Genomic DNA, 14,307 nt, shown 5'->3' on the forward strand with positions numbered 1-14,307 from the left:
TTTTTCTTTCTCCCTTTGCTTCCCAGTGGCCATGACATGAACAGGTTTCTTCCACTGTATTCCTACCATGATGTCCTTTGCTACCACAGGCCCAAAGCAAGAGTCAAGTGACCATAGAGTAAAACCAGGAGCCCAAATCACCGGCTTTTTAAATTGAATATCCCAGGTATTTTGTCACAATAATAGACATCTAACAAACAACAATATTGTTGGTAAAGAAGTGAAGGGACAAGAATTCACATAGATGGTCACTGGGAATTTGAAACAGTAAACTTTGGAAAGCAATTCTGTGGTTTCCTATAAAATCAAACCTACACTGACAGTACAATCCAGCAAATATCTCCAAGACACTTACCCTAAAGTGAAAACATTCACTATCAACAAACTTTGTACATGAATATTCATAGTAGTTTTAAATATTGTCACCAAAATTCAGAGGTGTCCAAATGTCCTTTGGCTAGGAGATGGACTAACATAGTATAATATATTAATAAAATACAATTTGACTCATGGATTCTTCTAAAAACCATTGTGTGAATGACAGAAAACACTGTATAAACATTCTGCAACCCCTTTATATGAGATTATAGAAAAGGTAAATTTAATCTATGCAGGCAGAGATTAAATTGCCTAGACCTGCAAAAATAGAAGGGAAAATTTTCAGTGATTGAAGTTTTTAGTCTCAAATAGCAGAATAGTCCATGTAGAGTGATTATAATTTATGACATATATATCCTGCCTCTATAAAGCTTATTTTAAAAACCTGCCTTGTCTGAGAAACACACCCTGTGCCCTGTATGCTGGACCCTGTGGGCCTGTCAGTTGTCACCTCATCTGTCCCAACTCACTCCCTCTGTATTAGTCTATGTCTCATTACCATAATGAACTATCTGTAGCTGGATACTTCAGAGGAAGCAGAGTTTATTTAGTTCACAATGCTAGAGGCTCAGTGTGAAGGTCTGGCATCAGTTCAGCTCTGGTGATGACATCATGGTGAGTGACCATTCAAACCCAGCATTTTGAGAAGAAGTCCAAAGAGGCATCTCTTCCTTTCCAGGAGGTTTCCTGGGAATCCTACTTCCACTTCCATCAAATTGTTCAAAATTCACTTCCATGACCACACATTGCAGCAAAGGATGCTGGGAAATGAAGTCTTTTCCTGTGCTCATTGTTGCCCCATGAGAAGATCAGCAGTGGTGGATCAACTGGAGGAAGTGTTGTATGAATTGGAAGCACTGTGTTTATGTTTTTAAAAATTGTTAAAATGCAGTGCTGGGCCCATTGTCAGATTCCTGTTTCAATAGGGTTGGAGTGAAACACAAGCACTGATGTTTCTAAAACAAGACCCAAGTTGATGCTATGCTAGAGTCCAGGTATCATACTTCAAGTGTCATCCTCTTAGGGCTCTGTTTCTAAAGAGACAGAGAACACAGACATTAGGGGCTACTTTCCAACCCCATTAGAGACAGGAAAGGCACCAGCCCATGTCCCACAAAGGCCCACAAACAGCATGAAGACCTTGCTTCACACATGGCCTGTACTCCACATCCTTTATTAAATGTATAAAACACACCCCCAGTGCAGAAAAGATAGTTCTTTGCTGCATTTATAATATTAATTTCTAAATCATTTGGTTACAAGTGATTCATTCAATTTAAGAGCCACTGTGGTTTCTAAACAATTACCTTGTGTGTGGCTTTTTTCAAGACTTCTTGCAAAACGAACAAACAAAAAAATCTAACCTACATGTTTTTTACTGACCTGAAAATTTTATGAATGCTAAGTCTAACCATAAAGACATTGAGTAAATGGTTACATTTTGTGGACATTTAAATAAATACATATTTTTTTTGTTTTGTTTTTGCAGGGCTTTCAAAAGTTTTGGGTGGAATAACAATTTTTAGGTCTGAAATACAAACCAAGATCTTTAGGGACTGGGGCTATACCTCAGAGGTTAGGAACATTGGACTAGCATGGGCAAGACCCTGAGTTTCAGCTTCAGCACCACAAAAATATCAAAAATGAATTAAGTCCTTTGAAACATTCATAAATGCGGATCTTCTGCAAAAGATTTCACCAGATGAAGCGGACTCTCCCTGGAAGCCAGGCGTGAAAGCCCTCAAGGAATCCCTCTGCCCACAAACCCTAGCAAAGTCACTTCATGGAAGAACAGCTGGGTCCTCTTCAATACGCATGGGCAGCAAGGGCCAACAGAGGCTGAGAGAAACAGGCCTTGTCTTGATATCAGGAACCTGCCAGAGCCACTGCACAAGGGCTGAGTTGTCTAGGGAGACAGCACTGTGAAGAGCAATCAGCATTTCTCTGTTAGCCAGAAGAGGCTGAGTCTAGCTTCAGTAACAAATGAAACCCAAATCTTAGTGCTCACTGTCTTAGCTGTCCACTCCTATGTTGAGATACCTGAGATAAGCAACTTCAAGGAATTCAGGCTTATTGTGGCCTGTGTCTTCAGAGTTTCAGTTCATGGTCACTTGGCCCTTTTGCTTTGGACCTGGGGCAGGGCTGATTATCACAGCAGAGAAAAACTGCTCAATGTATAGTGGCTAGTAATTAGAAAATTGGCAGGGGTGGTGTCTGGAGTCCTGATAGCCCCTCATTGTCTTTCAGAGAACACCCATAATGACCTAACTTCCTCTCACTAGGCTCCATTTTCTAAAGGTCTGCCCAACTCAGTGGTGCCACAAGCTGATGACCAAGCCTTTAACACAAGGATCTCTGAGGGACAATTACAATCCAAACCATCACACACACAAACAAAAAGCATTTCTCATGTGTGCGTCCCTCAGGGGCCAATAGTGGTGTCTAACTCACATCGCCTGCACTTCCTTCCCCTCAGTGGGACACTGCCCTTTTTACAGCAGAGAAAAAATAATTTTTACTAATTAATCAGTGGTAACTAAAAAATATTCAAGTCAAAAGAAATAGTACATGGGAAACCGTGTTGCAATTCAGGTGCCCCCCCCTACAAGGCAGCCCCATAAGGCAGATGCAGTGAAGTCTGTTGTAGGAGATTCGCACAGAGTTATTTTCAGAGGCAGCTCCCTGACTAGGCAGACACCTGAGTCACACATGCATCTGACTGTTAGTTAACAAGGATCTTCCTGGGTGAGAGGTGTTGGAGGAGGAGGTGAAAACTTCAGTTGTCCTCTAAGTCTGGGGAACATTCTGCAGTTTAACCTTCAGTGGGTTTTTGTACTCTCATGCATCCATTTCCTGACTTACCTCAGAAAGTCTTAGCTTTCCTGATTTCATTTTATTTTCTTTCATAGCACTGACTCTTAAAGGCTTCTAGTGGGTAGTGACATGTGTCATTTGCATTTGTGTCTTACAACTATTCCCCCCTTGCCCAAACCCTAGTCAGGATCCTTTGGTCCCCTGACAGGGTCTGAGGAGACTCCACAAAGAGGAGATGGGCACCTCCACTCATCCTGGGCCTCGTGCAGAGGTTCCTGGCTTGTCATGGAGGAGAATTGCTGTGTATCCCTGTGAGAGACACGGGTAAATTTAGTAGTCAGAGTCAAAGATACACACAGTCAAAACACAGTGCAGGCACTCAGAGAATGAGGCACATTGTGGTCAAGGGCTGGGGGCTACTGTGTTGTGGGGCATGGAAATCTGTGAATTTGTGAATCTATGGAAAGCAGGGGCTCAACTTACAGGTAACATGCGATTGATCATTTTCTAGATAAAAGGCAAGAGAAGGCCCAGTTTTAGGCCTTATTTTATCTTTAAGACAGTGGATTTTTTTTTTTAGTAAGTTTCTTGGAAGGGAAAAAAGACACTGTAACTTTGGATACATTTGTATCCTGAAGCTGGATTTGTTTTCTTCTCCTTTCTGGTTTTGTTGTTTTTTTTTTTTTTTTTTTTTTTTTTTTTTTTGTACCTGGGATCGAACTCAGGATTGTGCCTTTGCAAGGCAGGCATTTAACACGCTGAGCTAAATCCCAAGCCTCATGGAATTGTTTTCTATACAAGCAATTTTAAAATTATGATTTTTGGAGGGGTCTTCTTTCAACTTTTACTTCTTTCTTTTTTAATTTTAAAGAAGAAAAAATAAAACAAAATTTCAAAACACAACAGATGTTACCATGATAGATGTAACAATGGTTAATACATTACATATTGTCATCTTTAAATTAGTTACTCAGAGTTCAAGATGTCTGCATTTAGTTGTCTGAACAATATTTGCACAAACCTTTCTCTTCAATGAACTCAAAGACCTCAGAGGTATGTCTATTATCTATCATCTACACATATATGGAAGTCTGATTTATTTCCTTTATGAGTATAGTCTCTAGTTGCATCCATTTACTTACAAAATTCTCAAATTAATCCTTTTTTATGGCTGAGTACTACTCAATTATATAAAAATACCACACCTTTTTTTGTTTATTCTTCAGTTGATGGGCATTCATGTTTTTTCCAAGGTCTGGCTATTATAAATTGTGTACTATGAACATGGGCCATATATACTGCTGTGGTGTGATGTTTTTAATTTTTCTGGGAAGGCAGAAGAGGAATAGCTAGTGTTGATTTCTATGAGGAGACAGTGCCCAAAAAGAAGGTGTGGCAATGAAAAGAAAACAAGAGACCAAGTTATGGGATGAGGGAGAGGTAGTAGCCTCTAGGACTGAGCCCCAAGTACAGTTCTCTCTGGCTTTTTATCAGAGTCTTTTCTTTAAGAAGAACAGAAGTGGATGTCAGAAGGGTAAAGGTCAGATAGGTGGTAACAAATTGTTTAACTTTCCCAGGGACCATCTCTGGCTCTACCTGGCCTTCACCTTTACCAGGCCTTTGCACACATCTTTGCAAAGCAGGTCATGCTGTCCCAGCAGCATTCCACTGAGACTCCAGGTTCTGCATTCATTACCTTAAACATAATGAATCTGTAAGACTTCCCTGAGAACAAACAGTCCTAAGGCTTAACATAGCACAAGATCCCTGAGGTGAACAAAGGTTCAACTAGTTTAAGTTAATCTGATATCCACAGCTGGGTCTAATGGGTTCTGCAGTCCTAGTGTTTTGAGGAAGCTCCACACTGACTTCCACAGTGGCTGTACCAGTCTACACTCCCACCAGCAGTGGAGAGGCCTCCTTTTTCCCAACAGTCCCTCCAGCATTTGTTATTGGTTGATCTCTTGACATAGTCATTGTTTCCAGGGTGAGGTGGAATCTCAGTGTTGTTTCAATTTACCAACCTATATTTATTTCATCTTCCTCACTCTGAGTTCATTTTTGGCTTCTGTGTCCATATCTGCATTGTCCAGTTTTAGGAAGTGTCCTGCTAAGTAAGTTGGCCAGAAGCCTCCATTCCTGATGTCTGATCACCCTTAACATCCGATTGGCTCCTCATCCTCCACCATCCCACTGTTCATGCCTGTCCAAACTGACCTGCCCTCTGCAAGCATCCTATCAGGCTGGGTGAGGAAGCAGCTCCCTTCCATCCGCTGCTCACTCTTAGTGTTGTCAGCTCCCTGACCTGACCCTGCTCTGCAGCTGTGCATCCTTAATTTTCCTAGGTGCATGTGGAGTTGTCTGTCCTCCACTGTTAAACCCTTCACAGTGGCACCTGCCTCTCTCAGGATGGTCCCCATATTGTGAGAAACTTCTTGACAACAGAAACATGACCCAAAGGGAAGCAGAGAGGACTGTGGGAACTTCTTGACTAAACTAACACAAGAAAAGTCCTGGGAGCAGCTGCCTACTGCTTTGGTGGTTGTTTTTCTGTCCCCACCCCATGACAATTTTTGATTAGATCAGGAGAAATTCAGGTACAGAGTTAAGGCTGCATAATCTAGTGCATACAAAAATAACAGGTTGATCTCTGCCACACAATGTACATCTAAAGGTTAAACGAAGCAGTAAAATATTTTGACATGTATTAAAGTGTCCCTGAAATTAAAACTTGATCTACATTAACCAACATTTATTAAATAAGTGTTTTGTTACTACATAAATGAGATACAATTGTATTGGGTAATGTCTTTATATATAGTCATTAACACTGTTTCCTAAATTTATTAAATTTCTAGAGATGTACTTTAATTTTTCTCAATGCAAAACTGACAAGAATTCTGTACACATCAGTTAAAAATCTAAATTTTGCCTTAAGGATAAAATAAATAAATACATGCAAAGTTTGTATTGAACGGTGTTGAAATTAATCATTGCTAACCTCATGGTATATTAAATACATTTGTTTTCCCAAGAGTATAGTATTTTTTTAAGATGTAGGATGTGAGAAAGACATCTTATCCTATTAATGACTCCAAGCTACACTTATAGTTGAGATTTGGGGTGCCTAGGAGAGATGGTGACCAGAGGGAGGTGACTAGGCTGATGACTTTGTCCCACTCCATTTGAGTGCACATGCGCATTTGGGGTCTGAGAGATGTGTGCAGAAGGACCCTACAGTGTTCCTTGCACACTGAAAAGACTTGGCTGGCTGGCTGGCTTTGTCTTCTGCCCAAAGTGTTAACCAGCATCCCTCTCACTCAGCCCAACTGTGTCAGTAGCTCTTTCTAGCAGAGCATTGTAGTTCACAGAATGGCCAGGAGATGGAGAGGGAGAAGGGAGTCAATTTTGAGCAGTTATGTAGAAAGGGCAACCAGAAAAGTGAAACTTTTGTAACAAGGAATAATAAAGGAAAATGTTGAATTCAATGAATTTTCATAAATGAAATGAGCATTCTCCTTTTATGCTTTTTTCTGGCTGCTTCTCATCTCCTCTCCCAAGATAAATCCTATCCAGAGATTAATTTGTCCTGTTTTATCAGTTATACATATGCATGTGCATTTATATCTGTGTATGTGCTCTTACACTTTGTGCTTTTTGAGGGTCTGACTTTTTCACTTATCTTTATGTTTGTGAGTATTACACACTGATCCTTCCACAAGCCATTACATCTATGACCTGTTTCATGTAGTTGTAGATGGATTTGTTCTCATGGCTCTGTGGTTCTCACCTTGATTTGTTCTTTCTCCTGGCTTGTCTCTTCTACTCACAGGTTGATGGATTTGGGATAATTGCTAGTTTGGGGCCATTATGAGTTCTGTGGCTATGAAACTTCTTCATGTCTTTTTAGTGGTATATATGCTACATGTCTTTTTATACCTTGGGGCTATATACCTGAGTGGCACTGAGCTTATACATATTTCTGCCCTATTACCTGATATGGCCAATGTATTTCCCATGCCATTGAGTATATTCATGATCTCAGAGCCATCTCTTGTGCTTATTTGAGATTTGTTGTTTTTTGAGAGGCAAGCATTAAACTCACAAACTTGAATGATATTCGTCCCTCAGCTTTCTGAGCATCTGGGTCTCCAGGCATGTAGTAGCATGCCATGTTTGATCTCTCCTTAACCTTTTTCTTCAGTAGTTTTTAGGCAATTGTGTCAGGCACCTTGCTACATAATACAAGTGATGTTAAAAATCCCTGACAGCGTTGAGCCCATTGCTCAGTGGCAGAGCTCTTGCATAGCATGTGCAGGTCCCTTGGCTTAGTAACCCTTGACATCTGATCCTCACAGCCTACAGGGAAGATAGATGTGCAGGTGTTTATCTGACCACTGTGATCATGATTCAGTGTGTGACGACCCCAAGGCTTCAGGTTTTCCAAATCTTTAACTGCAAATGGGATGGACGGATGTCAAAGTGCAAAAGCTGACAGTTGAGTGGGGGGCTGAGCTATGATGCCTGACCATGCACTGACTGGGAAAAGAAGCTTGCACTTCACACCAAGGACAGAGGGGGACAGTCTGCCTCCCCCACTGAAGGGTCTTTGCCACTTTTTACTATCTCCTGCAGTACTCAATACAGTGAGTAACACACCATGAATTGTTATATTAGCTTCCCAAGGGTAGCTTAAAGTACCACAAACAAAATGGTTTAAAACAGCAGAAATGTGTTTTTAAAGGTCTGGGAACTCGAAATCAGAAATCAAGGTGTTACAATGGACATTCTCCCTTTGAGATCACAAAAGGAGACTCATTCTTCAGCTCTTCTGGTGACTGCTTTTCTCCTGGGTACCCCTTGACGTGTACCTGCCCTACATCTTTCTCTGCCTGTTGTCACAGGGCACTTTACCCTTTACCCTTTACACTTTACCCTTCGTGACTCTGCTCATACTGAAGGTACTGTTTTTACTAATGCAAGATTTTAGCTTTGAGTCTTTTTATAAATGTTGAAGCTTAATATCTAAGATTTAGTGAAGAGATGTTCTAATTAAGTGGCTGAAACTCTTTTCATGTTATGCTGTCACCCTGACATATTTAAATCAGCATCATATTTAGTTGTTTGTGAAGAATTTAGGAAAAGTAAATCAAGAATATATATATATATTTGGCCTGGCTGTGATATTCGCAAATGCCCCACAAGGTAGGAAATGCACTCAGATGCCTTTTTCAGAGCAGGCCAAAAGATGCTGGTCAGTAAAACATTGCTTCCTTGTGCTGATGGCCACAAAATTAAAGAGGAACCCCAACTAAAATCACTCTCATGTTATTTGAAAATTGTAGAAATTAATGAAATAGTGAAGCTGCACTAAGAGAAGAAAACCCAGACAGTGATGAGGGATGGGAAGGATTAATGTTGCTATAAAGATCATGCTACCCAGAGCAAGCAGGTGTTTCCATGCCATTGCTGTCAAAATATCAATGCTATTTTCCTAGAAATGGAAAAAACAACATGAAAATTCACAAGGAAGTACAAAAAGTCACACTATTTCCATGGAAAGAGGATAAAGCTAGCGGCATCAAAATACCTGGTTTCCAGGTGGTTATAAAGTGACCGCAGTCAAAAGGGTCTTATACCGCAAGAACAGGGCTGCAGATTAAGATGGGCAGCTCAGATACAACCAACTCATACAGTAGGAATTTTGTTTTGCTTTTCCTTTCCTTTCCTTTCCTTTTCCTTTTTCTTTCTTTTTCTCTTTTTGTTTTTCTGGTTCAGGATCTGTCTGTGTACCTCTGCGCTGTGCTAAACTCACACTGTGTTGCAGGCTTATCTGGAACTCACAGAATCCTGCTGCCTCAGCCTCCTGAGTCCAGGCATTGCAGGCATTTTCACCCTTCCTTGCACAGCCAATGAGTTTTAACAGCACTATCATGAGACCAGGTCTGTTGGTGTGGCTTGTAATGCCAACAGTCTGGGAGGCTGAGGCATGAACATAACAAATTTAAGGATACACTTAGTAATTTAACTACTTTGTTAGAAACTGTCTCAAAAGAGGAAGAGTTTTAAAAGTAGAAAATAATGGAGTTAAGTGCAAAGCTCTTTGTTTAATCCCTAGAAACTTAATGCAAAACAAAAAAACTTGGAAAGTTGGTTGGAAGAGCAAGTAATGTTTTACACTGGCCTGGCGTTCTGGAGGGCACTGTTCCCAAGTAGCTTTAATCTTCACACCTTTCCTGGGGTTTGACTTCAAACACTCACCAAATTCCATTAGGGATCAGAGAGAAAGAGAATATGCTTCAAGGACACCAAGCCTCAGTCCCAGAGCAGAAAGCATTTGCAGTGATCATCTGAAGCACATGCTGACCACAGTTAAAAAGAGAGAATCTACCAACAATGTTAATGGGATTTTCAGTCCTACTCACTGTGAAAGAAACTGCAGGCTAGGAAGGTGGTAGATAGCTTAACTAGATCAACTCTTTCTCCAAAGTGTGTAATAGAGCAAAGCCGAACATTTTATTCTGTGAACACAAAACATTGTGACCAATTGTCAACTGAGGATAATGTACACCTGTATCCCAGCACTCTGGGAGGGTGAGGAAGGATGAGGAAAGGTTTAAGCCCAACCTGGGAAACTTAGAAATTTAGTGAGACCATGTGATTAAATTTAAAAAAAAAATTTGATAAATGTGTGAAAATATTGATCATTGAAAAATCCCAGAAATCATGGTGCAAGTTACATTAACCATTATTAATCTATAATTATTTTTAGCTTTCATAGAGTCAAAAACACCTTTATATGGTTTTTATTATTATTTCAAAAAATATTAACCCCTTGAACAAATTCTTCTTCTATATATAAATTTAGGACAAAAAAGATACAGAATGATAAAATTCTCTAGCCAAATCCTAAGAGGGTTTATTCAGTAGCATATATGGAGTCATCTCAGTAAAAAATTAAGAAAATTAAAATCATGCAAACCTGGCAGCACATCGCTGTCTACATGATGGCAAACCTGATGCTAGTTCTGTTGACTAAGGTACATATGCAAGAAAACCTCAAAAAGATTTGATTTCTCAATTGACAGGCGATTTTTGACTTTTTGTTTTTATCTTATTTCTTTTTCTCTTTCTGTCTCTCTTTCTTCTTTCCTTCCTTCCTTTCTTTTTTTTAAAGACAGGGTTCTGCTATGCATTTCAGCCTGGCCTTGATCTTACCTTAGAGCACAGGATGACCTCAAACTCACAGCAATCCTCCTGCCTCAGCCTTCTGAGTACTGGAATGGCAGGTGTACACCAATACCTTGACTCCGTTTTCCTTTTTAAATTTTCCCCAAAACAAAACTACTAAGAGTTGTGTGATATTCTTTAATTTTCTCGGGTTGATTATACAAAATCTGACCACAAAGCACTGAAAACACACTGAAGGAGTTTGAAAATTCTCACTCACACATAACATAATGCAACATAACAGCACAGCATAGTGTAGCATAATAAAACAAAACAAAACAAAAAGCAACCACCTAACCTAACTCTGCTTGAAACAACTGCTTCCAAAGATACTTTAAGATTTCTTAGTTAGCCATAAACCAGCAATATGATCCAGTAATTTCACATCTAAGAACATTTTCCTTAAAATAAAAGTCTGTATACACTTACACTCATGTATAAGAATGGCTGGGGCAACTTGCTTTCAAGGGTTGACCTGGAAACAGAACAAATGGCCATCAGCAGATGGGTGAGGGGTGCATGAACAAGTCGCACTTCGTTGGTTCAGCTTCATGATAGTGGTTGGTTACAGCACAGGGGGAGCCCAGCACAGACACACTACTTGAAAGAGATCAACAAAATAGCATCGCCACTGAACAGACTCAGCGCCATCACCTCTAGGAAAGGCAAACTACCCAGCAGGTTCACAAAGCCCATGGTCTGTTTGGGATGAGAGGACAGCAAGTGATAGCATTTGTTAAGAGATAAGTTCCCCAGAAGTGACACACAAGTGTCCTTCATCCACATGGGGTGATGTTGTCCACAGCCTTGCAAAGCCTCCACTGGCACTCACCACCTGCTGTCCCCCTTCACAGGAGGTCAGAGTGGAGTGCCTTACAGTGTGTGGCTGAGGTAAACCTCTAAGGATGAATAAGTAATCATTCATAGGCACATGAGAGTAAAACTTGCTATGAATCCTGCTCCCCTGGACATACTGGGGTTATAACATGAAACATTCAAGGAACATTATTATGGATATTCTGAGAACACCTCCATGCCCACTTTTAGAACTGAAATGAAACTAACATAATCCCAGGAAATAAAGTCACCATAAAATGTGACAGATCTCTAAGTGAAGACTCTGAGTCCCTCATCCTCAGAGACAATGGACACTTTGGATGGAAATGTGTGCTTGGCACCCAGCCTGACACATCTGAAGCATCTACAGGCTTGTTGCATTAGAATCTTCAAAGTGCAGCAAAGTCTGAAACCACACACAGTTTTCTAGGCTTTTAACTTGCTTTTTATAAGGAGGCCACAGATTTGCTCCACAATAAAAAGAAAGGGGGCACCAGATGTGAAGACCCAACTGTGGACCCCAGTGCATGAGCTCACTTCCTTGGCAACAGGAGTAAACCGAACTCTTAGGGCTCAGATCATCAGACACCTTGGTCTGGTGACAGTTGGCCTTCACAGACAGTTGGCAGGAGAAAGTGAACAGGGAACAAGTTGTGCTGTTTTTGCAGGACTCCAGGCCCCAACCTCAGGAGCCCACATTAAGGGACCACGTGGTAAAGACTGAAAAGATTGTGCACTCATCCCAGATGCTTCCAGATCATTGCTGGCAAACATTCAACTGACAAGGGCAGCAAAGGACAGGGCTTACTGTCCACATCCCTCAGGTGCCCAGGTACAAGAAGGAGCCCAGGACAGGGGTCGCTAGGCTCAGCCACCAGCCACTCAGAGACACTGAGTCCAGCACAGGTACATTAAGGTCTGGCCAAAACAGTAAGTCCCCCTGCACAACACCTACCCTAGGTCATCAGTGTGAGGGGGTCTGAGGACAGGCACTGGGGGCAGATCCTCCTGGGCAGGAGCAGGAGCTGGGAAGCTGTGAGCCTGGGCCACTGTCACATTCCCACCCAGGACAGGGCTGGCAGGAGGAGAAGGGCAGCACCCATGTTTATCCACAGTCTCCAGTCATCTCCTGTCCTCTTGGGTAGAAATAGGGGACACAGTTGTCTGTCTTAGAGGAAAATAAGGTTATCTTGGTTCACAAAGTGAAACCTGTGGTGTCTTAGAGTTTCTGGCTTCCTGCCAGATGCTGGGCTCTGCCAACAGCAGAGCTGCACATAGGACATTATCTGGAGCTGCCTTCTGGGCCCTGTGTGCCATGGCCCTGCTCCAGACTCTGGGACCCACAACAGGTGCTGGCTCAGGTGCAAGGTGTGTGGGCAGAAAGGACTGTAGAGGCCCACAGATGACAGAGAGCAACTTTGGGTCAGATTACACTTTTAGTACCGTCCTCCAAGGCTCAGCAAACACTAGACCCATGGTCCTGTTCCCAAGAAATCTGGACTGCTGGTCCTCAGTCTCCATATCCTCTCTACTCACCCTCTACCTTGTTTGATATAGGCAAGGTACCTTGTCCTCAAATCAGTGGGAGCAGGATAATGGTGACATAGGTACAAAGTGACTCCATTTCCTGTCATGATTTAATTCTGCCACTGCACTTTATTATCAGTTCTGGGGCTCAGTCCATGGACTATTAGCTAGTGTCTTTCTACCATTACACATTGTGACCTCTCCAGAGATGTGCTAATCTTAAATGTCAGGGCCATGCTACTCTGTCCATTCTCTGGCACTTGTCTCACAGAATTTTTCATACAGCTCAGTTCCTGTTGCAGGAGCCTCTGGGTTAAATGAATTCATGAAGAGGGCAATGAACACTGTGGCTCAGCCTTCTATGGCTATGGAAGAGGAATTTAATTCCTTCCTGGGGGCTTTTCATCAGAAACTGGGGAACATCCTGTGGGACCTCATTAATGGACCTAGACATCCAGAATGAGCTTCCTTTTCTCATCTCTAAAATGGGAGGCTGTCTTAGGATTCATAGGCTTTGTTCCTGCATAGAGTTCTATTCAGCCTCTCCTCTACTGAGTTTTTCTTAGCATGGTAGTATTTTTAGAGTCAACTGTGAAATGTAACTTTTAATATGAGAATCCCTCTTCTGCTGGGCCCCTGTGAGGTCTGTACCACAGCGTCTGAGGACCATCAGGAGTGTGGCTTTGCTTCAGCCCCAAACCCTCCTGAGAAGCTACGTGAAGGACACCAATTCCATGTCTCCCTGCTGTCTCATCACAGATTGGAAGTCAGCCTGCAGAGAACCTGGCAGAGCTCAGTACAGCAGGCACAGTGCACATGGATTGGCCTCACAGCCTGAATGAGCCTCTGGAGTCGGCTTCCCTGGACAGCTGTCTTAGGAGTGGACCGTCCTCCCTGGACTCCTCCATGGTCAGCATCTGCACCCCAGAGGCCCCGATGCTGGGAAAGTGAGTTCTTACCTTAGCAGCCCTGTGGGACTTGACCACCTCCAGATTCAGGTCCTGGCCATGTGCAAGTGCGTCTCTCAGCCCCAGTTTACAATGCTGAACAGTGAGGTGATGAGTGGGTTGAGACTGTAGGGTCAGTGAAGGTGAAGTGGGGCCTCCATGGCAAGTGGTTAGCTGTGGCCTTGGCCCTATGAAGACCCGCTTCAGAGGCAGTGCTGATTGCTGAGGATGACTTTCCGACCCCTCACTCAGCCCCTCTTGGGGGAAGCTGTTCTGTTCATTGGAAAGCAGATTGGAGAGTTACTATATGGGGTTTTAGGTGTTTTCAAGGCAGGAAACCTTGGGTATGGCAAAGCATCCATGGCTGCCAGATATCATGGAAGAGCAGGTAGGTGTCATCAACCCACAAATGTACATGAAGATACACTGTGTTGCAGACACTTCTCTGAATATTGATCATGATCCAGTAATCAGAGCAGGTGCACCCACTGCCCTTTTGAGTTTTGAAGTTCTTTGGAGGCCACAAAGTCATCCTTGGTAGCAGAACAGGTATGACTCACATCAAGGGAACTGT

General features: G+C 42.2%; 1 long non-coding RNA gene across 1 annotated transcript in view; it reads right to left on the reverse strand.

Annotated features, from left to right (window-relative positions):
- Positions 1–636: 636 nt before the first annotated feature.
- Positions 637–14,307, reverse strand: part of LOC134475051 (uncharacterized) — a 67,178-nt gene continuing 53,507 nt past the window's right edge. Inside the window, exon 3 of the long non-coding RNA XR_010046016.1 lies at positions 637–1,412. This is a non-coding gene — a long non-coding RNA (uncharacterized LOC134475051). The remainder of the gene's footprint in view (positions 1,413–14,307) is intronic.

The sequence above is a fragment of the Cavia porcellus genome, unplaced genomic scaffold (assembly GCF_034190915.1).
Source record: "Cavia porcellus strain 051 isolate PalLab524CR breed Dunkin Hartley unplaced genomic scaffold, mCavPor4.1 scaffold_50, whole genome shotgun sequence".
Taxonomy (NCBI): Eukaryota; Metazoa; Chordata; class Mammalia; order Rodentia; family Caviidae; genus Cavia; species Cavia porcellus.